General features: G+C 41.8%; 1 protein-coding gene and 1 long non-coding RNA gene across 2 annotated transcripts in view; one reads left to right on the forward strand and one right to left on the reverse strand.

Annotated features, from left to right (window-relative positions):
- UGT8 (UDP glycosyltransferase 8) overlaps window positions 1–13294 on the reverse strand; it is a 35744-nt gene extending 22450 nt beyond the window's left edge. Inside the window, exon 1 of the mRNA XM_012573241.5 lies at window positions 12748–13294. The gene's annotated coding sequence lies outside the window, so the exon portion shown is untranslated. The remainder of the gene's footprint in view (window positions 1–12747) is intronic.
- LOC121469930 (uncharacterized) lies at window positions 11873–25707 on the forward strand. The gene is made up of 2 exons (XR_012055818.1): window positions 11873–12254; window positions 23067–25707. It is a non-coding gene; the product is annotated as an uncharacterized lncRNA (long non-coding RNA).
- The last annotated feature ends 1804 nt before the right edge of the window (window positions 25708–27511 follow it).

Raw genomic sequence — 27511 nt, forward strand, 5'->3', positions numbered from 1 at the left:
TTGAATTCTGCAGGAACAAGGGCAATAGGTAACAGCATTCTGTAAGCCAATTAATCATAAGCCTAATTCCCATTTGCCAGACTGGACTGAGGAATAAGTGGGTGCCCAGTCCCATCAGCAGGGCATCAGCACACAACCACCCAAGCTCAGCTCCAGGCTCTCTCCCAGACACTCCCCCACTCCAATTGCCCTCAGCAGTGAGCTCCCCCAGCACAGCAGGTATTCCCCCAGGACACTTGCCTATTCCAGTGGGAATTTCTGATTCAGCTCTTCACCCAAAGCAGCAAGCAGCGCCCAGGCACAGAAGTCTTGAGACATTTCAGGACAATGCCAAGGCGGTGCTCAGCTGAAACGAGCTAATCACAACTAGCACTCAGGGATTCTTCTGAAGTTCTACTAACTCCCAGCTACAATCCAGCTGTCAACTTCCAGAACAAATCACTGGCCGCAATAAATAAAAAGGATCAACGTCCAATGCAACTGCCTTCCATTTCTGCACACCAGGAACATGGAAAAGAATCGTCAGGTGTCCTGACAGAAAAGAGGAAAGTAAAGCCCAGAGACACAGTGATGCATTTCTCCAGGATGGTTAACAATATAAAACCATTTTGTACCTCTATCTTAATTCCCTCTTCTTAGGATCTGCCTCCATTAAACAAGACTGTTTCGGTGTCTGAGCTGGCATGCAACATCCTTTTATCACAGAGGGTGAAAAGGAAAATCCAAATTTGCTAGCACTTAAAAAATCCCAAAAACACCATAACGCCCAACCAAACAATACCCATAAAATGATCCCTGAATTGAAGCCATTTCTTTCAGCCGAAAAGCCCTAAAAATAAGGATATGGAGAAGAACCAGATGCAGAGTGGCATTGTAGTAGTGAAACCAACTGTTCATTGTCAAAGGTTCTCCTATTGGAGCGCAGCAAGAACAAGTTAATGTTTAACTTCTTGGTATGCCTTTATGAGTAGCTGGTGTTGGAGTAGGCTTAATGACCTGTGTGTGGGGGTTTTCAAATGAAAGAGGAAGCATGAGTTTTTAAGGGTTACAGAAAATCAAACACTCCTGGACAGAGTGTTGGAGCAGTTTTAAGTTGACCAAAACACTTTTAACTGATAATTTTTTTGTTTTAAGGAAGTATTTTTCCATTCACCCAGAAGGACTAAGCAGAACCTACAATAAGAAGTGTGACTACACAGAAAATAATGACTTCCAGAAGAAAAAGAACAGGAGGGAGGATCTTCCCTTCCTTCTTCACAATGCTCTGATACTTGAAGGTTGGACAATGTGGAAAATCACTGAATGACATGGAAATAAGTGTAGTGCTAGCTGACTTTCAGAATAATAATTTAAACATTAAGACTTAATGTAGTTTATATAAACATCAATCTTAAATTATTTTCAATAAATTCCAAGCAATAATTGGTCTAACAGTCAATTACAGTCCTACAACACGTACCCAAGATTACATTTAGATTTGCTGCCAATCCTTAATAATCTACTAATCACTGCTAATAGAACTTTTTGGCATGTTTGAGGGTTTTCTCCTGCTTTACACTCCTGGCTGCCTACCTGCTATTTCTGAAACTCGGAAATAGCTATTTTCAAGCCAGCAATACCATTATCCACATTTTCCACCATCACAGAGAGAACCAGAGGCAGAAGAGCCTCTCACTCACCTCCATCCAGCACAGCCTGAATGCAAACTGCTCCCACATTATCACTACTCAAAAGATGAAGCAGTTCTTATGCATTTGCACATTAGGATATAAAGGCCTTTTTATCCACTAAGCAAGAACACTCCTGACTTCAAAAGCAGCAAAGGAAGTTTGACAGAGCTTGAGTTCAGTGATGCAATTCACTTTTTTAAGTTCCTCCCTTCCATTCAGCCTTTCTTGAGATTTGCTAAGGTTTGCCGAGTTTACCTGGGCAGTTTGAGCAGGACCTCTGGCAGGAAAGGTGCCCTTCATCCCAAGCAGCAGTGCTCCTCTGACAGCAAAAGAGCAATCTCTGAGCTGCTGATCACTCACCTTACCCAAAGGGCTCAAATTACTCATTACCATTCCACAGAGACAGCACAGGTTAAAGGAACAGCCTGCCACCTCTGCAAGCCCAAATCCAGGAGCTAATTAGCAATGAAATGTCTATGCCCAAATGGAAAGCTAATGTTCACATCCCAGGAATATTATTCCTTTTTTTTTTAAAGGGGAAATGTGAGATTTTCATGTAATTCAGTAAAGTGTGCATACTACAAATCACCAGAGTCATGGTGCTAACACACAGATTTATTCCTCCGTCTTGCTCTCAGCATTATCCCACACCCTTTTCTACACCTCATTACACAAAACTCCTTATTTTAGAAGGAAGAACACGAACTCTGCTCTTGGAGCTGCAAACTCTCTAAAACTTCACTTTAGTATCTGAGCCAATTGGAACAAAAAAAGCAGAAACGCCCTTTTTAAATTTTATCATTTTTCCGAAAGAGAGATGTATTTAATCAGCAACTCAACTTACATTAAAAACTGCGGAATTGATGCAGTTCCCACACAGGTAGAGGGACCTTGACCAGTTGTCAGTTACATACAGCAACCACCCATGCCAGGCTGCAGAGCCAGTTGCTTTTCTCCCACTAAAGCATATTTGACCTCAGTTATCCCACCTGAGGTCAAAAAACTAGAACCATGAGCAGGGCAGTATCACCTCAGGAGCCAATCCCACCCTACCATGCCCAACTGCAGCGTTCATCACAGATTAAACATAAACAGGATGCTGATTCCTCTCAAGATCAGATGTACTGTAGCTGTAGGAAGAGACGTGCTTGAAAGCATAGCAAGAGAAATGCTGAGGGAAGCTGCAGAAGAACTGGTCATGGAGAGCACTACAAACTACCTCTGGGAGAAAACCAAAAAAACCCAAACATAAGCAGCTGCTGACTGCAGCTTACTACTGCTCTCAATAGAAAGGAAGCATTAAACCAGTGTAAGAAATGACCAGTGATCTCAGATTGTTGCTGACATTACCCCATTCACTGCCGTTCCAGCCCTGCCCACTCCAAACCCCACTGACATCAATTTCATGTGCAGTTCTGTTTGCTTTAGCTGCTATTAAAAACTGTTTTACAGGTAAAACATGATACCCATCCTCCAAAGGCTTGTGAACACCTCAGCTATACAAACACAGAGCCAAGCCCTACAACCCAGGTTGCACAACCAAAGGCCCTGTAAGCAAAGCCTTTTATCAAGCCCCAGATAGCCAGGAATGACTAACTGAAGGCACATGCAGTTAGATAAAATGTTAAAAGACAAATAAAATACCTCAAGACAAAGAGAAGGTTTCACTAATACTGAGTACAGGATGATTCTATGCTAAAATGCACTCAACTGAAATCTTAGCTGTGCCAGCCAAATACATGTAGTTGATAATAAAGACAAAACACAAATACACATACACACAAATATGCATTGATTCCAAACCAAAGGAGTGAGCAATGAAAAGCTCTTTCCTTTCACACATCCTTCAACATGCCTAATTTTTCACATCCCCCCCAAACACTTTAAGATTGAATAGCATTTTTTTGCCAAGAACCCAGAAATGCTACCTGTGTGAGGAAATGCACTGACCAAATTATGTTTGACAGCAAATCTCAGAAAATGATTTTATCATGGAGACAGGAAGATTTTAATTAGTGGCATAACAGATGACACAAGTAAGGGTCTTCAAGCTAAAACTTGCCTCCTAACCATTTCTTTAAGCTGGGAAATGCAAAACATGTTCTTAGCCCATAATACTGTTTGTTGTGCTGTACATTTTCCACAGGCAATCCAAAATATCCTAATCCTTTAGGAGCATGACAGTAAACCAGGCCCACAAGCTGACTCGAGGCAGCAAACAGCAGTTTAAGATCAGGAAGCCCGTGGTACTAAGTGACCTGCGTGCTGAAAAGCAGCAAAAAAGCACCAGAAACAAAGAAATGTGCTGAGTTTCAGAGCAACAAATCAGGAAATCATCTGGGAAGAGACTCTGGTACCAGGTATTGTACATCCTTTGTGTTTATGTCCTTAAATTTTCTCTATCACACATCCTGTTACTAATTGCTGAGGCGATTAGTATGCTGTGATTGCTATTCTGTGTTGCAATGCTTTAGATGAGTGGTGTGATTTGGCTTTCAACCAAAGGCTCCTTTTTTCAACTAAATGAATAAATTAAGAAATTAGTAAGACACGTGTATCAACAAGAGCAGGTTTTTACATTTGCTTTGTACAGTCTCCCAAACACCTTCTATCCAATGACTGAAGCATTTCCATGAATACAAGAACATCTCATCCACAGGCAAAAAAGGAAGATTTACAGGCATTAAAGTCCTCTGTCAGACTTACTGCGTCAGCTATGCTAACAGCAAAGGAGCTATTAAGGAGTCAAGAGGATATGCAATTTATGAAACCACTTTTAGTAACCACTTACTGTATGTGCAACAGGTTTTATCAAACACTGAAAGGTTTTACCTAAGCTTTTGTACTCAACCATGGTAGAAAAAAAGATTTTAGAAATCCTCACTCAACAGGTGGCATGGCAGAAGAGGCGCTTCTTCAAAATACAGGTTCAACAGCTTATACACAAAATATTTTCAAAAAGCATGCTAGCAGATGGATATTTCAGAAGTTACATGGAAATACAACTCTTATGCAAAGCATTCTGTCCTGTTAAAACAACATTATAGCAAATGGCCAAAGCATAACACCCCTGGTAACACTTCGCCACTGCCTTTCGGAAAGAAGTGCTCTGTTATTCTTCGTGGTTACAGAAAACTGCCCCAAACTTCTGAAAGACTGATCATATCTAAAAATATTAAATACTTACAAATATTATCTTTATGAAGTGGTTATGTTGTAAATCTACTCAGGATTTCCAAATCTCTTAATAGCAGTAATTTAATCTTTTAATCAAGTCCCTTATAAACCTGCATGCTTTGGGGTCATAATGCTGCAGTAGTGACTGTATCAGCCAAAACCTGATTTCCCTGAGAGCAAAGGATTCAAGTCTAATTAAATATTTTCATAAGGTAAACTAAGTTCCAACAGGGCCAAGGCACCTTCCACTCCACATGACCTACATTCCTTAACACTCCACGCACTAAAAGTAAGCAAACAATACACAGTAAAAATTATAAACTTTATTCAAGGTCAGTATTGTACAAGCATCCATTTACCAAGTTCAGCCCAACTAACTGCATGGAATTGAGTTTAATCAAGATTTTAAAACCTGTGAAACATTAACCTCTGTAGACCTACCAGGTACAGTAATCAAAACAAATCAAAAGACATTCTTGAGTCATTTTAATAACCCAAATAAAAGCATAAAAGATAGCAAGAACAGCCAGTCCTTTTTGTCCTGTTTTGCACTGGGCATCTCAAACAGGGCATTTCAAGATGCCTATAATTTGTAACACCTTACATAGTGAAGATTAGCAAAGCCAAGCACTCACACATTGCTCCAAAAGCTGCATGCCTTCCACCAAGGACAACCCGACTCGGTGTGCCAGCAGCTCGGATTGCTCCGCATTGGCGCTCTCCATTAGGCAGCTCTGCTCCTTGCTGCCCGTGGTTATCCCACCCCGGCACCTTGGGAAGACAACTGCTGCCTGCACACAAGCCAAGAGCCATCTGTTTGCAAGCGAGACACGCACACTCCTGGTGGAGAGATTTGTCTGCTTTGTCCAACACGATGTGAGAACCTTGCCTGACAAATTACGCCTCTTCCTTTGCATCTACTGGGAGCTCACCCACAAGACGGTGTTTTGGCAACAACATTCAAGTCCCTTGACTAAGTCACCTCAGCTCCTGGAGACCCTCCCTCCAAGTACCCAGACCTGAAACCCTAAGTTTCTCCACCTGCTGCAGCCACTTTACACCAGAAAGAACCAGAAATATTGCGGTGACATCAGGGCTGGGGGTATCAACAGAGAGAAGCCAACAGGTTATTCCACATTTCCAGGGGACACCTGTGCTGGTAAAGATGTTTTATACTGGCCCTGTTCCTGCTGTGTGACCACCGTGACCTGAAGAGCCCAGGAACAGAATAATTCACCACAGGACTAAGTGCTGAAAATAAAGGGAAACTTTCTGCCTGCAGAGAGGATGAGGCATAAACACCACAGGAGCTTATGGAGACAAAGATGCCTCCACTTTAGGGTCAAAGCTGCCCATGAAGTCTTTGGTCTCGCACTGGCATCAAAAGACAGGCTGAAATAGCGGCTGAATTAAGTGCTAAAAAGATGGAAATATGCAAAAAAGAAAAAACCTGACTATGATTTTCAACACTTGAATTAATGGCTGGATGTCCTTTGCTATAATGGTCCTCTGAAGAATGGGCTGGAAGAAATTGCAGTGCACTTTGCTGTCAGCCTAACTCATTGGTGCCTGTAGTTAGGTGCTACCATCACCTGAGCATGAATTTTGCCTCGCGAACAAGCCTCAGGTCCTGAGACAACAGTAGTTTTAAACTGAAACCCATTTTACTGGGATTTTCACTTAACTTCGATAATTATTGGGGGGATGCTTTGCTTTTCACTCCAGCTGGCTTCAGCTTGGTACAAGCTCTCCCTGGTCACGCCATCACATGACACCCAGAAGCACTCAATGAATTTCTTTGTTCCGTTTCTGACTTCATCCTATAGCAAATAAGCACATTTTAACAAGCACACAAACAATCACAAAGGAAACTATCACAGGTTTGTTCCAGCAGTGGGAAATACAACCTGGAATAAAGTAAAAACACTTGCTTTCATCACAGTTTGCTCTTATTCAGCCCCATTAAAATAATTGCAGCAACACCACACATGCCAAAAACATTTAGCTTATTCAGTCTGTTAATTAATAGCTTCTGTTTTGAAATTGACAGGTTTGTTTTCTTCAAATTCAGTTGTTGTCTGTTGCTCTCAGATTTGTATTTTGAGTGCCTCCTTTGAACTATCTTCTAGTAGAATCTGGGCCTAGAGTCAGGATAAAAGCAGTGTAACAGCTTTCCTGTATAGATAATCCTAAGATCCTGATTTTAAGAGCAAAATTGCATCACTTACCAGAGCTACAGGGTATAGAAATCAACTTGGGAATCTTCTAAAAGGTGCAAAATACACTCCAGTAAAGGTTGGGGCTTTTTTTTTTTTTTTTTTGGTAGCTGTACAAAAATTTTTCAACACACATGAGCTTCCTGCAAATTTCTGGCACCAGTAGTTGAGTAAGTCTAGAGTATAATTCAAAATCTAAAGACAGGGTTTGTAGATTTTCAAAGACAATATAAGACTTAAGTACAATCTGTTAATTCACAAACATTAGGGACAAGAGAAAATAAATGCAAAGGTTACAAGGGGTCAAGACAAAGATGGTTCCCATCTCCAAGACTACAACTTCCAGAACAATCTGGGTGTAAAACCAAAACAAATGAACAATAACCCATCCAGGCACACTCCAAGTAGGTCTACACATGCACATGTCTGTTCCTACCCACTAAAATGGAACTTCCCAGGTATTCCTTTACTTCTGGAAAGCAACTAAAGCTTTCTCAACATCAACACTACACAGAAATAAATACCTGATGGGGGTTTAAAACAGAAATAACTTCATAAACCGTATCTGTAGTTACGTCATTAGTAAGCAGTTTAAGGCAAGACTGATTGTCTAATAAAAGTATAGTCTGAGATAAAATGGTTTGGAATACTCCAATCTGAGAGTACTTCCATGAAAATAAAGCTAATTGATAAACAAGCAAAATAACTACCAACGTGTCACAAAGCGCAGTAATTCATGGTTTATCATTAGGAGTGGTTAAAGAAATATGACAGCTTTACTCCTGTATTTTACACACTCAGATCTGTTTTTCAAGATTCTCAACTTGGAAAAAAAAAAACTCAGATAATCATCAACCATCCTTGGGCAAGTTTCCACACAAGTCCTCACAAGACTGACACCAGTAGCTCCCATTTACTTTTAGCCCCACGAGTCATGGGCGCCCCAAGCACTAGGCTGGCCTATCCAGACATGTTACTGAAATACACGTGGAATTTTCCACTCTGCACTACTGGGAAGCAAAATGTGTAGGGACAAAACTTCACACAAGCATTTTAAGCTTCATTACTTATGGTAAAGTTCTGTGCCCAGGTACCAAACACCACACACATGACCACACAGCCCCCAAAGCTTTTCTAAGGACCAGCAAGGCTTCATCAGGGGTGTAATTCTCCAGCAAAGCTTTGCTGGCATTTACAGTGCATTGATGCACAGGTTTTGACTGAGCTATGGTGACTTTGGACCATGCCAAACCCGGCTCTCCACTGGCAGCAAGCTTCTAGCCAAGAACACTCCTGAGCAGGATACTGCTGCAAGGCCCACCTCAGCACACCATACTAACAAAAAGAAGTACTTCTGAGCAGATGTTTGCATTATCATCAATTGGTACAAGTGGCTTCCCAAGCAAATCTACCAAAACCAAACATTTAGGTCCTTGCAAACACCATTACACTCTCTAACAACTCCCAGCTTCAGATTTGTAAGTGCTAGGGATTTTTAAAATGAGATAGTACATCTGAAGCTGGGGTTGGCCATGGCAGCAGGCTCTGCTGCCACACTTCCTACCTCACCTCACAAGCTGTGCTTCTCGTGCTGACAGCAGTACCTGGGGTATAACTCCTGCTCCTCACCCCAAATTCATTCAGAGAGATGCTCCTTCCACTTCCACACTTGCAGTGTCTGCCAGAAAACCTCACTAAGCAGACCTCACTTTGCCTCAAATTTGAGTATTTCTCAGTTGAAACACTAAATTGGGAAGACAACGATGATGTCCTGAAAATAAAGCTAAGAGCAAGTTAGAACACATGAGTACAGCCATCTGTTTTCTTGAGGCCTTTTTGTTTCTCTTTTTGTTCGCTTCGTGCTAAGTTTTTGTGATCTTTTTTAAGCTAGTACTTAATTTTTGTTGAAAGTTTTAGCAATACTTTTAAAAATGTGCATTTCATGAATTGGTACTCCTGGCATTAAAGCACCTTATTCATTTGACTTCACTAAAATAACTTTCAAATGGGATGAGGGTTGCAGAAAGAAAACAAAACAAATACAAAATATGTAACTGCATTTTAATCTAAAATCCTGGATATCTAAATTTCATGTTAGAAGTTTTGGTTATACTTACGCACTCCATCTGCAGGTATAAGAAATAAGTAACTTTTTCCAGACTGGTGGTGAAAATAACTTCTCTAATGGAATATAGTCTTGAACTAAGAAACTTGGAAGGTCCCCCAACTTCTACATTCACACTGTTATCTCCCTCTAAATACACTGAGACACAGCCTTAATATTTGATTTTTCTTTTTTAAAGCATACTGTTTCTGCAGGGCATTAAGGCTCACTTCCAGAAGCTGACTCAAGACTTCCCATTAACTCTCCCCTTAGTTACTGAGTAAGAGGGGAAAATACTCTTAAGTTGCTTATTTTTAGTGAAGCTGAACCATCCATTCATAGGAGGAAAGAACAGCACAGAGCAAAGAAGAAAGCTATGCTTGTTTCCCTATACAAATAAAATTATGGGCATGACAAACCAGTTCATAGGCACAGTTTGGGCTAAAAACCATTTAAGTGCTTATTTCTTACATGGAATATCAGGACCTCACACCCTGAGCATTTTAACATACATACATCCAAGTGTCATAAAAGATCAAAAATAATTCATCAAAAGGTTCAAGAAACCTTATGTCACAAGTCTTGAAAATTGCCTCCCAGCAAAGCTGTCCTGGGGGAAGGACAGAATTCTACTAAATGCTTCCAGTGTATTTTACTTCCTGGAAAACAGAGAGAAGAGCCCTCTACAATATCTATTCACAAACACTTGAAGCTGTATCAGAAAGTCAGTTTTCAGCCCAAAGATACTTTCTAGAACAACAATAAGAAGTCAATCCATGCTGCAATTTTTCTGAGGACTAGAAATACCAACAAAAGGAGGTGAATGATGTCAAATGCTTCTCATGTATCAGCACTTCTCAAACACAGTTCTGTTCTCTTCACAAATATGACTTTGTAATAATCGAACAGAAATAAAAATATTTGTTGAAATATGGAGCTGGAGAAAAAAAGTTATTTCATTTGCTAATCATCCCACGAATTTGATCTCACCACAAACAGCCCAGTAGGCTTTAATACTGGAGTGGGATTTCTCTTGTGACTAAAAGACAAGAGATTTGATCAATAAGGAATAAACCAAGGTAAATTCTTGTACTGTTCTGAAGGGAGCAACCTGGTTAAAACAGCAATGTGGACAAAAAGCACTTGAAAGAGCCCTAGCGGATAACAGCAGGCAAGGTAGTCAAAGCAATAAACACTCTGCAGTTTAAGTCAAAACTAATCTACCTCCTGCTCAAGAGCATCAATTAGAAAATAACCAAGTCAGGCCAGACATTGTTACACTTTTAATTATCGCAGAACACTTTTCAAGTAGTAGGAAGAGTATTCCAGCAAACTGCGTCCTCTGTGCACGTCCCAACAGGTAGTGAGAAGGCCACACACAAAGCCGTGCCAGCGAGGCACAGTAGCCACGCACCCAGCTGCAATTGCCATCGATTCCATCCACCAAAACCAGCCCACTGCTTCATTAGCACTTACTCAGCACGCCGCTTGCCTCCAATCCACTCCCACGGGCAAGGAGAGGACTCAGAGCTCAGGTGACATCACCCTGCACAATAGAAGGTTGCAGGGCCTTTTCAGACGTCCTCACGTCCAGCCCTGGTTAATCCCATGGGTTTCTCCACCCAAATCCTGCTTTAGAACAACTCAACTGTTTAAAGGCACCCTAAGAAAATAAAATCTCCTGTTGACAAAACACTGACATGATTCTCACCTCTGAGTCTCAATATTTAACAGACACGTCACAAAACAAATAGTTTCTTTTCTTGGGTTCCATAAAGAGCTTCTGCTAACAGGAAACATGCAAAGAAAAAAAAATGAAAAATAAATCACAAACATTTTGTGCTAAATACTCATTTCCCTGTATTTCACCTGAAGTATTTTTACAACAGCATGAAAGCTGTCTCAGAGCACAAGACTCCAGCACAAACTGGTTGGTCTTTTGGAAAAGAAAAGCCACTGCAGTATCCAGTGTTCGGCCTGGATCAATGACTGAAACAAAGGAACAAAAACAAGGAAACGTGAAGCAAAGGTTAATTGCACACTACGAAGTGTCTGTGCTTTAAAACTAGCTCAGCTAAAAATCTAAGTGACCTTGTGTGATAATTGCTTGGAAAAGCAGGCAGCTTCAGACTGGAAACGTTAACCGGGAAAACACTGGCAATAAAAGTCTTCAACTAAGTAATATCGTGTGGATTATTCACAAAACTAAGTAATTTGGTCGTAACACAAAAAAAGAAATCAAAATATATTCATTTCAAGGTTTGTTTTGGGGGAGAGGACCTTCAAGGATGTCTACTACTAGAGTTGCTCCCTGCTGTCCATCCCCAGGGAACTCTGACGAGCACGCAAAACGGGCTGCGCAATTCCCAAAAATTCCTTGATTGTTCCACAGCCAGGGCTCGAAAGAATAGGTTGTTTAGATAGTAAGAGACAAAATGTCACTCGATACCCGCTTAAATACCGCAACTTCAGTGAGGTATCGCCCGAAAAGTTCACGCTTCACCGTTTTCCTCCTTTTTGAGCCCAAGCGGGAGGCGCAGCAGCAATTACGCAACGCTGCTCCTTCAGAGGCGGCTGGGCTGGAAACTGAGGGAATATCCAGGGAGGGCACCGCATCCCGGCCGCTCTGGGAGCCATCCCAAGTCTACGACGTCCCTCACACCGCGTCCCCAAGCCGGCAGCCGTGCTGCAACCCAACAAGGGGGGGATCTGCTCCCACACGCCGCGGTGCTACCCGCGCTGACACCACCGCGGGGCGGCTGTCGGCGACAGCCCCTCACGGCGACACCGAGTAGCAAACGGGGACCGGCCGAGACCGGCCAGAATTCGGCGTCCGAAAAGCGGCGCCGTCCCGCGTCCCCCCGCTCCCGCCCTCAGCGCCCCGCGCCTCCCCTCAGGGCTGCGGAGCCGCCGCTGAGGGACCCCCGCCGGCGGGCGCCCCCTCAGCCTCCCTGCTCCCTCTTCCCTCACGGCGCTCCGTGTCCCTCAAGGAGCAGCGCCAGCACCTGCCGGGCTTCCCCGCTGCGGCGCCGGACGACGAGCACGCCAGAGCCCGCCTGATGAGTGCCCGCCTGCCGCGCCGCACAGGTACCTGCGCGCCTCCCCCGGGGCCCTCTTGTCTCCCCGCCCGAGCGCCCCTCAGGAAAAGGGCGGGAAGGGATGTGTCCTTCTGGCGCCCCTCAGGACATGGCGCTCCCCCACACCCCTCAGCTCCCTCCTCAGGTCACACCGTCCCCTCGCTCAGAGACACTGCATCGACGCGGCTCCCCTGCGGCTCCTTCCCTCGGCTCTCGCCTCACAGCACGGCTCTTCCCCTGAGCGCCCCAGTACTCAACCCGACTTCCATGGCTCTTCCCCCCAGCCCTTCGACTCTCACCCCTCCCATCCCCTTGAACGGCTCTCTCCTCCCGCTACACCAGACCCTCCGCCGCGGGCCCCCTTCCCCTTGCGGGAAGGGAAGAGAGCGAAGGTAGACTGGGACAAGCAGCGAGGTGGAACGACATTCCCTCTCCGCCTCCCCACCCAGCCCCTCCGCTCCGCGCCGCAGCCGGGACCCCTCGGTACCGCCGAGGCCCCTCACCGCTCTCCCTTCAGGGCCGCTCCTCCGCGTCGCTGCCTCTGGTAAGGAGCCGCCGACCGCAGCTCCGCTCGGGGCTCTTGTCCTTCAGCCGGGTCCGCCCGGCCCGGGCTGCGGCGCTGCTGCGGCGCCGAGAGCGCCGGGCCCGCCGGTGCCTCCGCCCGGGCTCTGCTGCACCTGCTGCGGGGCTGGGCTGCCCTGCGAGCAGAGGAGGCTCCCTCGCTCCGTCCTCCCTCAACTTCGCATCACTCCGGGCTGCCCCCGCTCCGCCCCACCGCATGCACCGGCGCTGCCGCTCGCCCCCGCGTCCGGGGAAAGGCTCGGCTGCCCTCCCGCCCCATGCACTGCCCCGCTGCCGGGACGGCGGGCAGCTCCCGGCACAGGGCAGGTCCCCTGTGCCCGCCTCTGGCGGGCGGGACCGGGGTCGCCTGCACCAATCAGCCCCGGTGCGGCTGCTTCTCGTTTCCAGCCCTTTGCCGTGGGCAGAGATAACTTCTCCTGGACCAGATTGCTCCCAAGTCACATCCAACTGCTTGGCTAGTCAAGTAACAACTAAACGACGTAGTTATCACGACCTCGCTCACCTAACAGGCTTTAAATACGAACGCTAATTACCCAATTGGTTTTGTGTGTGTCTGTGTTGTGCGTGTGTTTCAGGTGGATGTGGATTTGGGGTTTTTTTAACCCCTGTTATTTACTTGTTATCTAATAATGATATATCAAAATGTAATCAAACTGTAATCTCATAGCTGACAGACAGTAAAGTTCTTTGAAACAATATTTGCCCCTCACCTCTCACGCACTCTAAAATCCAAACTTTTCCTGTTTCTTTTAACTTACATGTTCACTGGAGTTTTTGCAATGAGCTTTAAAGGACAAGAAGTGTCAGGTTGTCTTCCTAATTTGACAGATCAAGTTACTCCTTTAATAAAAGCGAATGTTTAAGTTTTGTCAGACAAAAAAAAAAAAGCTAATGAAATTTGAATGATAGGTTAATAAAATAGCACGATAAGAAAAATGAACATAAGCTTTAAATTGACATCCATTTCTGTCAAGACAGCTTGCAAAAGAAAATGAAACTTAACTTTCATTCAAATTAATCCAATGTATTTGGGGCATACAGTTTTCCTTTGCATTCATTACAGAGCTTTTTAAGAGCTCTTCTGTTTTTCACATATAGAACAAATCATTAAAGCTTCGCAGATCTCTAAAAGTGGCAGTCAGTGCAGGTACCTGGGGAATTCTATTACAATTATTTACCAGACCTTGGTAAAAAATTAAAGGTTTCTTCATGGAATGTTGTACTGAAGATGTCTCACAGTGGTGGTAGCACTTTGAATTGAATTACTGTGTGCTATTTCATACTAGCTCAGGAGTGAATGTTATTTATAAAAGCTTTCGTATTATTCCCCACCCACTCTCCTGTCAGCACATCAGACTTGCTTGATTTTGTCATTGTTCTGCCTTCCCAATTTCCTACCTTGAGCAGATGAGAATAGGTCAGACCCCTTGAGAATAGGTTTTGTTGAAAATTACTGTGTTCAAGAGTTAAAGGTTTTCTCATAACAGCCTACATTTATTGTAATGGCATCTTTCCTTGCTTTGTAATGGCAACTTGCCTTGAGTTTCCATCAACTCTAGGAGTACGTACATCATAGTGTTCTGTCTTTGCCTGTTATGATTCCATGCTAGTGCCAAATTGATTTTATTTCAAACTCCAGATATGTGTAAAATTTTGTATTTAACAATTTTGTATTTCTTTCAAAGTAAATATGAGGCATTCATTATTAGCTAAACTATGATTATAAGGTGTGTAAGGTATACAGCAAAATACTGAAACAGGGAATTTCTGTTTTCTCATATTTTCCAGACCCTAAGAAAGAAATTCTGTGTTGCAAAAATTTTGGAGTCTTGGAATCCAAAATTGTGATAAGGAGATCAGATTCAAATTTTTAAAACAAAAATTCACAGAATGCTATAAATATGAAGCATTCTTCATTTTTGTTACAATTTCACAGTGTTAATAAACACTTCAAAGCACTTTTGAAGAACCTTAAATTATTTTCCAAAGAGCCACCCTCATATTATTTTTCAAGGCAGAAATTTAATTAATTTGCTTTTAATGTGAACAGTGACATCATCAAAGTTATTTTTACTGGCTGAGGAGCAAGAAATGCCTCTTGATGTGACATATTTCTCTGAGGTTGTGGAGTGCCTTCATCCAACAGAATGAGATTAGGACTTGATTGTGTTGGAGGAAGACAATGGTTCCCTGTTTCAATTTCATCCCAGTGGGGTTTTTATCATGCTCATAAAAATCAAGAAATACTACACTGTTAATTCCAGATTTGTGATTCTGCAAATCCAGTTAATTGAGCTGCACAATATGCGTAAGTTATATTGAAGATGTGTCCCTTGTGCATTTCTTCTGATTTGCACAGGTCTGGCCAAAGTGGAAGGAATTTCTCCAGTAGATTTGTGGATCATGATGATTCACATTGAGGTCTTTTAAGTGGTTTTTCCTCAGCCTCAATTGTTTTGGCTATACATGCACATACCTCAAAAGTTTTTACAGAGCAAAGTACAAGTATCACCTTCCTTGTAACTGATACCAATTGAAACGCAGTCATAAGCAGCCAAAGTCATTTATTTAAGTAGGGTTCATAGTTCTTTAGCCTTTCCAATATGCCAGAATGAATTGATCATCTGAAATGTATAGTACCCCATTTAACTGCAGGGTTATCAGACAACCAGCACTTCTGGATCTGCCTGCCTCATCTTTGGAACCTGCTCACAGATCCTCACAAAAGCAATGAAAACTTAGAAATGAGTGTGCCTTTGCTGTAGGCAGCTGTTACCCTTACTGTCTCACACAAGTGACACTAACACACTAACACACCAGTTAATTCTACCTGAGTGGGTGAACCCCTGGACTGTGTGTTACAGCTGTAAATGGTGGCTCCCAACAGAAAACTACAGGGATCATCCCATGCTTTGTGGCTCGTGGAGGTGTGAAATGGTAATTCCTATTTAGCTGATGTAATTTGGGTAGCAGCAGACTATTTTTCTCCTAGGTGAGAAATCTGTGATAAGCCTGCAGTTGTTCTTTCAGTGCAGTCTGTGTAATTACAAAACACAATGTTCTATTTCCTGGGGCAAAAATTTTTACAAAGGAAGAAGGAATCCTTTATGGACAAATTTAGGTGAGACCTCATGTCTCATTTATTCCTTGCTGGGCAGTAAGTTTCTGAGGAGGTTTGTTGACCATGGAGCCAGGACACTTTAACGTAGAAAAATGTTAAAACCATAAATCCCACTTTGCTATGCCTTGTTGTAAGGGACATTCTGTGGTTAGAGAAGGCACGGGGAAGAACACTTAAAACATTTGAGCAGATCAAGCAGCTCTCCTATGAGGAAAGACTGAAGAAGGTTGCACTCTTCTGTGTGGAAAGGGAATAGCTGAGAGAGGATTTGGTCAAGATCTGCAAAACCATGAAGGGGGTAGAAATGACAGCTACACAACTGCTTTTTGCTACAAGCTGTGGCTCCAGAACAGGTGAGAGTAACTGCAGTAAGCACCAAAGCAGGTTAAAGAGATGAAAGGCAGCTTTTCATGACAGGCAGCTGACCTTGATTTCCTTTATTACCCCGAGAAGTTAAAAAGGCAGGCTGGTTGAGCAAGGTTAGTCATAGAACGAGCAGCTTTGTGAGTGAGGGCAGTTCAGCTCTGGAGATCAACTTTGGCCACGTTGCTGTGCAGATGCAATAACTGAGTATTGTGAGTGAGTAATAGAGGAAGTGGTAAGCAGAAGGGGTTATGCTGTCTTTCAAGGGTCTTTTCTTTTTCCACTGTTAGAAGCTGGATAGTGACCTGGAAGAACTTCGTTAACTCTCAGAGTACTTTTTGTGTTGAGAACTCTAGTCTAGGGATCAGAGACACCAATTAAGTTATTTTTTTCTCTTTTTTTTTACTGCTTTAAGCAGAGTTCTGAATGTGAAAATGTAGTCAGTAGACTGAAAGACTCTCTGGGTGGTTTTCCTGTTAGTGGGTGGAGAGACTATGGTTTTGTAAAAGTTGTTTCTGGAAACTTAGGCTCTGTTTATCCCAGAATATTTTCAAGTTCTAGAGTAATGCTGATACACAAACAGGCAGGAAATGTTAGGTATGGTGTAGGTGCTTCTTAGTTGAATTGAGTTGTTTATGTTATATGTTCGGGTGACTTTTTGTTCTTTTTTTTTTTTTGTACACTTAATGGTGATTTAGTAATGGGGGTTCAAAACCTGTGACACTCCTTGTTTCAGTCCTGTGTTTCAATATTGTTTCCCTCTGATTGTGTAGTCACTTCTTGAGTGGCACGATAACATATTCTTCAGTGTGCCTTTAAAAAGGAATACAGAAACGGATTAAGGTTTCTGTTTATGCTTGTGAGGGTTGCTTTGAATTCAATTTCGTAAGATTAGTCATTAAGTGTGTAAAACCACTGCATGTGAAAACAGTGTACTCTTAGTTGTAGTTAAAAATGTTTGCACATGTACTTGGCTGTTTTCCAGGTTTTTATCTTAGCAAATAACTAACATGTGTAGCTCTCCTCATCCTCCTTCAAAGAGAGGCCCTAGGACTTGATCTCTTTAAATCTGAAGAGGGGAAAAAAAACCAAACCAAACCACAAAATAGGTAATGGTGGTAGTCTTTTTTCAGCCTAAAACACCAAAAGGTATTCCAAGTCTATTACCTGGTGGTGGTTGCTTGTTCTAATTTGTTCTTTAGACAGGAAGAAGTAATTGCAAAAGACCACTAAAAATTAGGGTAGTTTCAAAACGAGGCAAAAAAGTTTCTAAAATATCCTAGTTCGGAGCTAGTACTAGTTTTATACCTAGCTTTTGCAAGAGGCTTTTTCAGACCCCGCTGACATTATGTATGACTTTTAACAAGTATTGAGTTCAAAACCTGGCTGCAGAGCGAGCAAGCCCATCCAACAAGATGATCGATAGTGCTCTGTTTTTACTCTCCTTGGGTGTAGCTTCAGGAAGCACTACTTAGTTTTGCATCCGTGGTTCTAACTTAAAGTATCCATAATAAGCTAGGGTTTGTGTATCTCTCCTGTGTAGAGTAGAAAAGGTTAGTTTGTACGTAATAAGTAAAATAATTAATAGTGCCTGGATACTCTACTGAAAGGTGTTGACTGAAAGGAAAAAAAAGAGCAGCAAAACAAACAAATGTATTGCTCCAGCAGTAGTGTATTGTGTTTGGCTTTTGAACCATTTCTCATTGATAAAAGAGCTCTTGCCACAGCTATTAAGAAAAGAACCAAATGCCAAAGCTCTGTACAGCTTGTTTGTTCTCCTTAGCCCCTCTGGGCAGTAAGGAGCAGAGTGAGAGGGCAGCACCTCAAAAGGGCTTCAGGGAAATAGGTAAATGAACTGAGATCTGCTTGGTAACTCCACACTGACACAGGTGATAGGGGTGTGGTATGGTGTGGGCATGTTTGGTTTTCTGTTTCATAAATTACTATAAGGCAGTTTTCATAGCCTTGGCTGTAGCATGGTAAAAGCTTGACAAAAGATGAGTTATTAAACTCTTTAAATGAAGTTCTGCATTTCCTTTGTGTCTCATGCAATTGGCTCCTTTTCTCTTTTTCCTTCTATTTTCTTTTTCCTCTTCCTGTTGTCAAGCCCTACTGGGCCTGGCATTTTGGAGTCTTTTTAGTTGAAGATGACACTAAGCAACAGTCTGAAAATATTTGTTAAATAGTATTACTGTTAAGTGTTTAACAGTATTTGTTAAACACAAAAAGACAGCTTGTCATTCCTTCATTTGATGTGTTCTGTCTCCTCAGGTAGTGCTAAGCTCTACTTGGTAAATTAATTACAACTCTAACCCATTGTACCAGTTCCTTTGTCAGAAAGCTGCTCTGATTTTAAGATGAATTTGATGGGTCTGTAAAAGCCATTGTAGGACTGGGTTCTATATGAGTTAATAGTCCCAGCCCAGGAGGTCCCTTTCAATCCTGAATTGCTGATCAGGTGTTGATGAGAAGTGAGAGATTAAGAGCCAGAACAGGGCTCTCCAGCCTTCTTTTTGGGGTGTTTGGGAATGGGGCAGAGATCCTGAGTTTAAGCTCCAGTGCCAGATGACTGATAGACATACACTTTAATACAAAACTTGGGAGGGCTTGGGGACAATGACTTCCAGCAACAGGTAAGAAGCAAAACAACCCAAATCTGGTGAATCCAATGTGCTATGGGAATCAAGTATGGCCACTGATGTGAGTCCAGAGAGGGGATGAATATGGCATTCCAGTTGCCACAAGCATATCTCAGCTCTGCAGTGCTTTGGGAAGCCAGGAACTTCTGATACTGAACGTATGGTGCAACTGTGGGCCCTCACCAACAGTGCTGGTTCATCTTTTTGTAGCTCTGTTGTTGGGGGTGATGGGGAAGCTTGCCAAAGTCACTCTATGTACCTACCACACGCCAAGAAGTTGTTTCCCAATGTTTGGGTAGCCGCCACCACATCCTCATGCCACATCTTCCAAACAAGTTCCTCACTTGTGTGTCTGTGTTTTATTTTGCAAGCATTATGATGAGACTGCCATGTTGAAATAACTGCTTCAAATATCAGAGGAACTCTTTGCTCTTCAGTTGGAGAAGCAGGCTTCCCAGGAACTTGTTCTGTTTTTCTCTTCAATCTTTACAGTAGGAGACTTTCATCTTAATGTATTCCTGTCTATTTACCAACTATTTTTCCTCTTCTGTGCTTTTAAGTAGCCCTAGTAATAAAAGCCTTCTGTCAAGCTGTTTTCTGAATGCTGAAGAACCCTTTTTTACTTAGGTGTCTCTTCTGCACAGAGCAAAGAAATGCATCCCTACTGTGCAATTCCACCATCAAAGTCTGTTTAAGAGACCACAGCCTTTCGCAGCTGAAGTTGTCTTTCTTTTATAGCTGCACCTTTTAGAATACCTGCTGGGTCATTTTACATTGTCCCTTTTGCGGCCTTACCATTTCTTGCTGGTTTATCTGTTTTTAAAGAGTGTGTCCAGTACCATTTCCTACAACGTCATGTTTTTCCTTGTTGTTGGTTTCAATTATTTCATGCTGTCCTTGTGCTTAAGGCAACCAGAACGTTTGGAGGCCTGAAGTGCAGAATGAATCATTTAGGGCAGGCGATCGGCTTTGGAAGAGAGAACAAATTGAAAGTCATTTTCTCTCCAAACTGCTCTTGGTAATTTAGTTCCCAGTGTAGCGTTTCTTCTTCCCTTTTATTTAGAAGATGAACTAAATACCAAGAGAAGGATGGAAAAGACACTCCTAAGAATGTCAAAAACCCATTTCCATTCCTCCCAAAACTAGGGAAATAATAGCCGCAACAAATTAGAGCTCCGATAAGCTAAAAAGAAATTGTTAATTATATATGTAGCTATTAGAAGTCTATTGCTGTGCCATGTCATACCCCTGATGACATATTTGTTTCTTTCAAGTCAAAGGTCTCAAATGAGTCATTATATGTATATTTGTCCAAGGTCTTCATGAGTTCCTTATGTACTCACTTTTGAACTTTCTGTGCATTTAACAATTTTGATGTAATTCTGAATAATGTAATATTAAAGGCTGCTTTTCCGTCACAGTATTAAATAGAACAAGGGAAATATCTTTAAGTAAGTAGCAAGTTTGTACAGAATATTGGCAACATGGTTTATACAAACTCTAGGAAGTTGGTTTTAAATAGTTGCCAAAAAAGAAACGAATATTTTGTATTATTGAAAATATGTTCTCTCCTTTTCAAATAAGCATTTTGTCTGCTTTTATTTTCTAGGAATCTTCTCTTCTTGGAGGGGAAATTTGCCTTGAATTAATTCTCTGTTGATTTTCTTTGCTTTGTTTTTCATTAGTACATTCTCAAATAGTTGTGTGGAGATGGAGCTAACTAGCTTGTGTCTTTTATCTGTGGGTATCTATGCAACCCCATCTGTGTTTTTAATGCAACAGGTACACCAAAATTGGCTCGGAATAACCTAATTGCAGACACATGTGTTGGTCCCAACTTGTGACATGGGGCAGAGCAGATGCTGTTTCCCAGTACAGAACTCTTCCATCTCTCTGCAGCCCGGGGCTGATATCATCACATAATGATGTTCTTCCTGTGTTTGTCTCCTCATATCAGTGATCTTCCTTAGCAGGACCTCATCCTTTACTCAACCCTCAGTGATGTAATTGAAGCTATTGTCTCTAGCTGGGTACATCCATGTTAAAGCCCTCCTAGGAACATTGACTAATGCATTGGATGATTTGCTAAGGGAACCTGGATCTTATTTCATATCAAGAGTGTGTTAAACATATGCAAGGGCATGAAAATCTTTGGAGTGAACTGTTACACTTCCCTTTGTCCCATTATCCGATTACTCTAGCTGTAGTGACTGAACTGCAGCTTATCAAAGTGTGTTTTTAAGGAAAAGTAAAAATCTGCCATTTCATGATTAACCTTTCCTCTTATGCTGTTGTTTTACCAGCAGTTTGTAAGATTGGTTCTGTTATTGATAAGGCACGGTAAAGCTTGTTCAGTTTGTAGTTAATGTGATTTTTCTTTTTGTTGTGGTTGGGGGGGGGGGGGTTTTATACATTTTTCTGTATGTGATTATTAACTGAGACTTAGGTTTTTGATTTTGTGTGCTGTGAATGGAGCAATGTACTAAAATCCATTATGGAGCTGTCATGTGTAAATTTGAGTATTTGGGAGCTTTAATCCATCTTCCTTCTGTAGAAGTCTGCTGCTTCATGTTGCCCTTGTTGAAGTTTTGGAACAGCTTTGGAGATGGCTACTGGCTACAGTTACTCCAGATACAGGCATCCATGAGCATGGGAATCCTAAAATAATCCAGGTTAGAAGCTATGTCCGGAGTTCTAATCCCACTCCAGCCAGGAATTGATCATATTAGCTTTGGGTGCTTAGGGCCTGGCTACTTCAGTCTGGAACACTTGAGTATCAGGGTTCCATAGCCTATCTGGGCAACCTTAGTCAGTCTTTGACAACAGTGTTGGTTTTTTCAAGTATCTAGGCAGCTCTTGTTGGCCTTTGATGCTATCACTGAGCATTTCCCAAAAAGCCTTGATGTTCCTCGACCCAGTCCCATTGTTCAGCTGAAGACAGTAATGAGTTCTCCCGTCAGCTCTCTCTTGAGATATAGGACACCATAGAATCTATTCACCTGCATTCCTTCAATCTTACCAGAGTGTGGATTTTGAGTGAGAGTATGAAGATATCCCTCCACACCTACTGAAATCTTGGCTTGTTTTGCAACGCTGGTGCTGTAGGGTTTGTGTAGATCAGAAACGGTGATTCCCAGAAAGAAAGTGTTCTTTATTTTTATTGGATCTGCTAGGGCTGGAGGGAAGACAGAATTGGTTCCTTTCTTGATTTTGTATCTGTGAAATGGCTGAGAACACACTTGGGAAGGAGCTCATTGCAGAGGAGGCAGCTTGACAGATGGAGTAAAGCCAAAAAAAAAGATAGTATTAATGAAAATCAAGGCATTGGTATCAAAACCAGGAGTTAAGTACAGGTGGTGCAGATGCAAAGAGCAAGTTGGAATTACTGTGTGGTGGGCAGGGGATTACAGACATTACATATTAATTGCCTCAGGCTTTGTCTTTTTAATATCACAGTAATGTGTTTGTGGACAAGTTAAGAGTGAAAAAATTAATACAGATATTGCAAGAGAGGCATCATGGATACCATAGAGTTTGATTTTTCTAGAGTGGAGAGGGCAAGATTATTGGTTGAAGGGGGAGGAGTTGTTCTGCTTTTTCAGCCGCTGCTTTGAATAATGAAATATTTATTCCCTTGGAGAAGAATAGCTGAAACAATAGAGCTGTGTTTATAGAAAAATGGTCATTTGTCCAGACTCTGATTTCTGGTTCATCAATACCTCTTTGTGAGAGGTACTTCCCTCAAATATGCCTTTGTTCACAATGGAATGCAACCAGGGGCGTATAGTGCAAGCAGTCTTAGTTGGGCTGGCTTAAACAAACAATAAAACAGTGCAAAGACTGAAATTAAAATGTATATATTTGTTCTGTGCCATGTTCTATTCATTACCTGACTAGAGCATGAGGCAAATCAAAACATCTTGAAGCTTCCAGCTGGCTGAGTTGCATATCTGTACAGCAATGTTACATGTTTTTTAAAACATGATTAACAAGGCAGTTGCCAAGCTTTTCTTATGGTTTGTTTAACTAGCTTCTGAATGGTGGAAATAACCAGAAGAGTTCTCAATTCATGCCTGTTCATAAGGACAAATACCAACTTTTTTCCTTTTTTTCCCAGACCACTGAGCCCAGTGATCCAGTCTTATGCTTGGAGGGACTGTGACAGGTGGTAAGTGAGATGGCTTCAGGTCACTTTGAGTGTAATTCATCTTTTTTCTGAAAATGACATCTGCTTGCCCAGAGGGTGCTCGAGTCTATTTTCTTCTCTCCGTGCCCTGGTATCCTTTGCTGGAAGCAGTTGGGAGCTCGGAATATTTATTACCACGTCATTGCTCGTCATGTCCCTGTTGTGATGACAGGGTGTGTTAAGGCTCCCTTTCTCTGCCAGAGAACCACAGCCTAGCCTAGAATGCAAGTTTAATAACATAAAGCTATGTTTTTAGTTTGATTTGTTGTGCTTTTTTCTCTCTGTTCTGGTGTGTTGACCTTGCCTGCTGCTTTGACTTGACTTGTTTAATTCTCTTGAAAGCACCATCTAGTGGTACAAGCTCATTAAGGAATAGGTTTTGTTGCTTCTTTCTGGGGTAAATCTGTCTCTTGTTTTGTCTTTGCTAAAAATAAGGCTCAAGAGAATTTCTCCAGTTTCCCTTCCAGCCTAGCTCACATTTAGAAAAATTTGGCTGCATCCCCCTCACCTCTATGGTGCCTTTAAAAATTTTTTTTTGACAGGAGCTTAAGTCAAATGGCTTGATCTCCAAGAAGCAATCAATGGTAAGTATAAGAGATGATTGCTTTATTAGAGCAAGAGGTGGTACTGCACCGTGGTTTGTTCTAGAAGCAGAGATGAGTCTGCAGGAGGGGTAGATGGAGGAGAGCTGCTCTTCTGCCAACTGTTCAGGGTTTTTTCCCAAGGGCTTTATGCATATTTTGGATACAGCCAAATAGTAAGATATAAGGATATTGCCCTCTCTGCAGCAAGAAGGGTGCCATTCAAGGAACAATGAGTGCACCCTTCAGCAGGATGTAAAACAGGGAAACTTCAGAGAGAGCTTCTGCCACCTATTGCAGAGCAAGCAAACACCATGGGATACAGAGAAGGAAGTGACTGGGAGCCAGAGATTAAGGAACTGAAGCAATGATAAATCATGGAGAATACGAATGTGAAGTCAGTGAATCAAAAGCAGCTGACTACAACAGTGCTGATGTGTGAAGAGTCAATTGAGAAGTCAGGACAAGTCATCAAAGAATTAGTGAAGTGACTTGTGCATGCTGCTGACAGGGCTGGCAGTAGTTGCCATGTTGGGTCCATATGATAGCCTGGGTTTAACAGGATGGACATAATTGTGCCAATAACTTACTTGTTCTAGTCACTGAACAAAACACAACTACATGCAGCACTGTAAAATGAGTAATATTTCATTCTAGAAAACAGAAGCAACATTCATGAACAACTAAATTTCATTAGAATTGACAACCACAGTGATGGGCAGATGGTGTCACACCTTGCTGCTTTGCCTGGATCAAACACTTTGTGTGACTAATAATGGGAAAATCTCTCTTGGAAAATTTCTCTCTCCCTTCCAGGTTAACACTACCTGCTCTTTTTAGTGTCCCAATATTACAGAGCAGCAGAGGCATCTTTGAATTTATTTTTAAATATCAAGGAAAAAGAATTTACTGATGCCCAGTAAATATGCAAATATGTAAGGGTGGCATCTTGACAGATCCATCATAAGAGACTTGTCCTGTGGGGTGATACAACCTGCTTGTTTGAGCATTTGGACAGCAAAATCTGAGTTTGAGCATCTTTAAATAGAAAGAGATTTGAAATCTTGTGGTTTTTGGTCCATGAAAATGTCACATAACTACCCAGATGAAAATAATACCTTTAATTTTTTTGATTCTAGAAATATTTTCAGCCTAACTTCATTCAGTTTTTCAACCAACTGATACGAGGTTTGTGGTAAAGTCAACCATCAGAAATGAAAGAAAGGCTGCGCATCAGTGTTATGCTTCAATATGAAGTTCTTGGTTACAACAGAGCAGTGATGGTTTTCAGACAGCTTAGCTTCAAAGATACACTTAATGAGCAAGAGGGAACAACTGTTTTGACTATAGAGGGAATGACTATAGACTGAAAATGAAGGTGAAACACGTATTTTTTTGTCTGCAGTGCATAGCAGTACTATCACTAAATGCATGGCATTAGTAACATAAATCGCATCCCATTTTATTCCGTATTGTGACAGTACATGCCCAAAGCAAACACAGAAGGAGAAAATCTACAGACTGAAACAGGGAGGACAGGGGGCAAATTGTGGAAATACTTCATGCCAGAACGTCGCTGAGGTAAGTGAAATTTAAGCATGTGAACCTTGCCAAAATACAAGTTACCAGCTCCTATTCCAAAATTGCAACATCCTGGTAGATGAAGCATTTGTAAATAGTGACATGGCTAGAAAGAAATGGATGCTGATAGTTGGGAGATATGATGGGATTCAATTTGCATTAAGGAAAGGTCACGTAGTGATGCAATATCAAATTATGTGTGAGAAAATGAATTGATTTAGATATCAATTGTATGAGATGGGAAGCTACAGTTCATGCCTGGAACTTCCTGTTGTAGACAGGTTATATTCACCTGGTCAAGTTTGAGAACATCTGGGGCCTGGAGCAGTGCAGGTAAGCCCTGAAAACCAAGGATCTCTGACGGTATTGTGCTGGTATTATGCTCTTGGTATACCACACACACACAAAAACTCCAAACCAAAAAAAAAATAAAAAAAACCAAACCCAAATATTAAAAACAGAAATAAAAAAACCAGACAACCACAAACCAACAAACCCAATCACCACCAAAAAAAGGAAAATAAAAACAATTAACCCAACCAAAAAAAAACACACCACAAAAAATCCACCACCAATTAAACAAAAAACCCCAAAACAAACAAAAACGCGACCACCAAAGATGCCAGCAAAAATAGCTTCCTTTGTAAGGTGCAATTATTTGTTCTAGCTAACACTTGATATACTTGCTGATTCTGACCAGGTTAAAGGCTAAATAAAAACTATTTATTTAAGTCCTTTTATGCAAGTAAGGTGAAGTAATCACTGGTGCTGTCTTTGGTTGTGTCTCTTTGCAAGTCAATCAATTAATTTTTTTTTTATTTCATGTTTAGTCTGAGTTGAATTTCATCTGTGTGGTGGAATTTGCAGTATCCCACTGTTACCTGTGCCATGGGATTGTAGTTGAATAAGTGTATTTCCCAATCATACTTGTGTTAGTGTTTTGAGTTTTTTTTCTTGCCCTTTCTTGGAGTGTTATGTGTAATGGCTGTTAAATTATTTTCTTTACTTTCTATAATGATGCTGACTTCCTTTTGGAAGGGGAGATGTGACACATGCCCCTAATTTCTATTCCACTATAATGCAGCTGGGCACACAGAAGTGTTGACTGTCCACTGATCTGACTGTATGAACTGATAGCTTTTAATACAGTGGGTTTATTGGCAAAGGGTTTCCCAAATGTGGTTTTAGTAGTGGTTGTATTCAGACTGACATAAAAAGGGCATATATTGATATTTCAAAGAACAGTCGTGCAATATATGTATACATTTCTCTTCAAAAATGGGTGAATTTCCAGTAATAGCCTGGAGCTATCTGCCATGTAATGCACTGAAGACATATGTGAGCAGCAAGAAAGCAGCATTTGTGCCATGAGAAGTTAACTGGTAAGTAAAGTATCATTTCTGAGCTGTGGGCTCCTGAAGCAGTTTCAGGTTTTGTACACAAAAGCTTCATCAGATAGATGCTATCTTCGATGTGTGTCTTTGTATGCAAAAGACATCTACATATAGGGGTCTGTAGTTTTATTGTAGTGGTGATGCGATGTGAATACTCCTTTTTACATACAGGGCAGAACTCGCATGTGGCCCCATTATTAATTTCATGTTAGGCAAGAAATTTTTGCATGCTCAGCCATCTTATTCTGGTGTTTTTTCTGGCTGCGTGAGTTCACAAAGGTGACCTCTCACTGAGTCCCTGACTGTGTGCCCAGGGGTTTGCCTAACAAGACTACCTGTCCCTACGAGCCTGACCTCTCTTAGGTCACCACAGCTATGGAATTACTGTCTCAGTGTATTGTGAAAATCTTTGATTGGCACAGCTTTTGGGACATGTATCTGCACATCTCACTGCAAAGATCCCATTAGCTGTCTGAGGCACTGCCTTCCAAGTCCATGGCAATCAAGAAGAGCACGAAAGTTAACTTGGGAATTTTATTAGGTTCAACCAAAGATTTGGGGCAGGATAAGCTGGTTTGGTTTTTGGGAAATGCCCCTTGCTCCATACAGTAATTTCAGGAACAGAACTTTAAAATTAATTTAATAGTGCAAGAGTTTCCAGCATGTAGTTGTCCAGGTAAGGTGTAGGTCCATGGTCAGTGTCTTTAGTATGCAATGCTGTCACATGTTTTTAGATGGACTAAAGAAAAACCAAGCTTTTCTCTACAAGGAAAAACTTTGCAAGTTTTGTGGTTTTCCTTCTTCTTTCTCAGAATCTTTC

Source organism: Taeniopygia guttata, chromosome 4, assembly GCF_048771995.1.
Source record: "Taeniopygia guttata chromosome 4, bTaeGut7.mat, whole genome shotgun sequence".
Taxonomy (NCBI): domain Eukaryota; kingdom Metazoa; phylum Chordata; class Aves; order Passeriformes; family Estrildidae; genus Taeniopygia; species Taeniopygia guttata.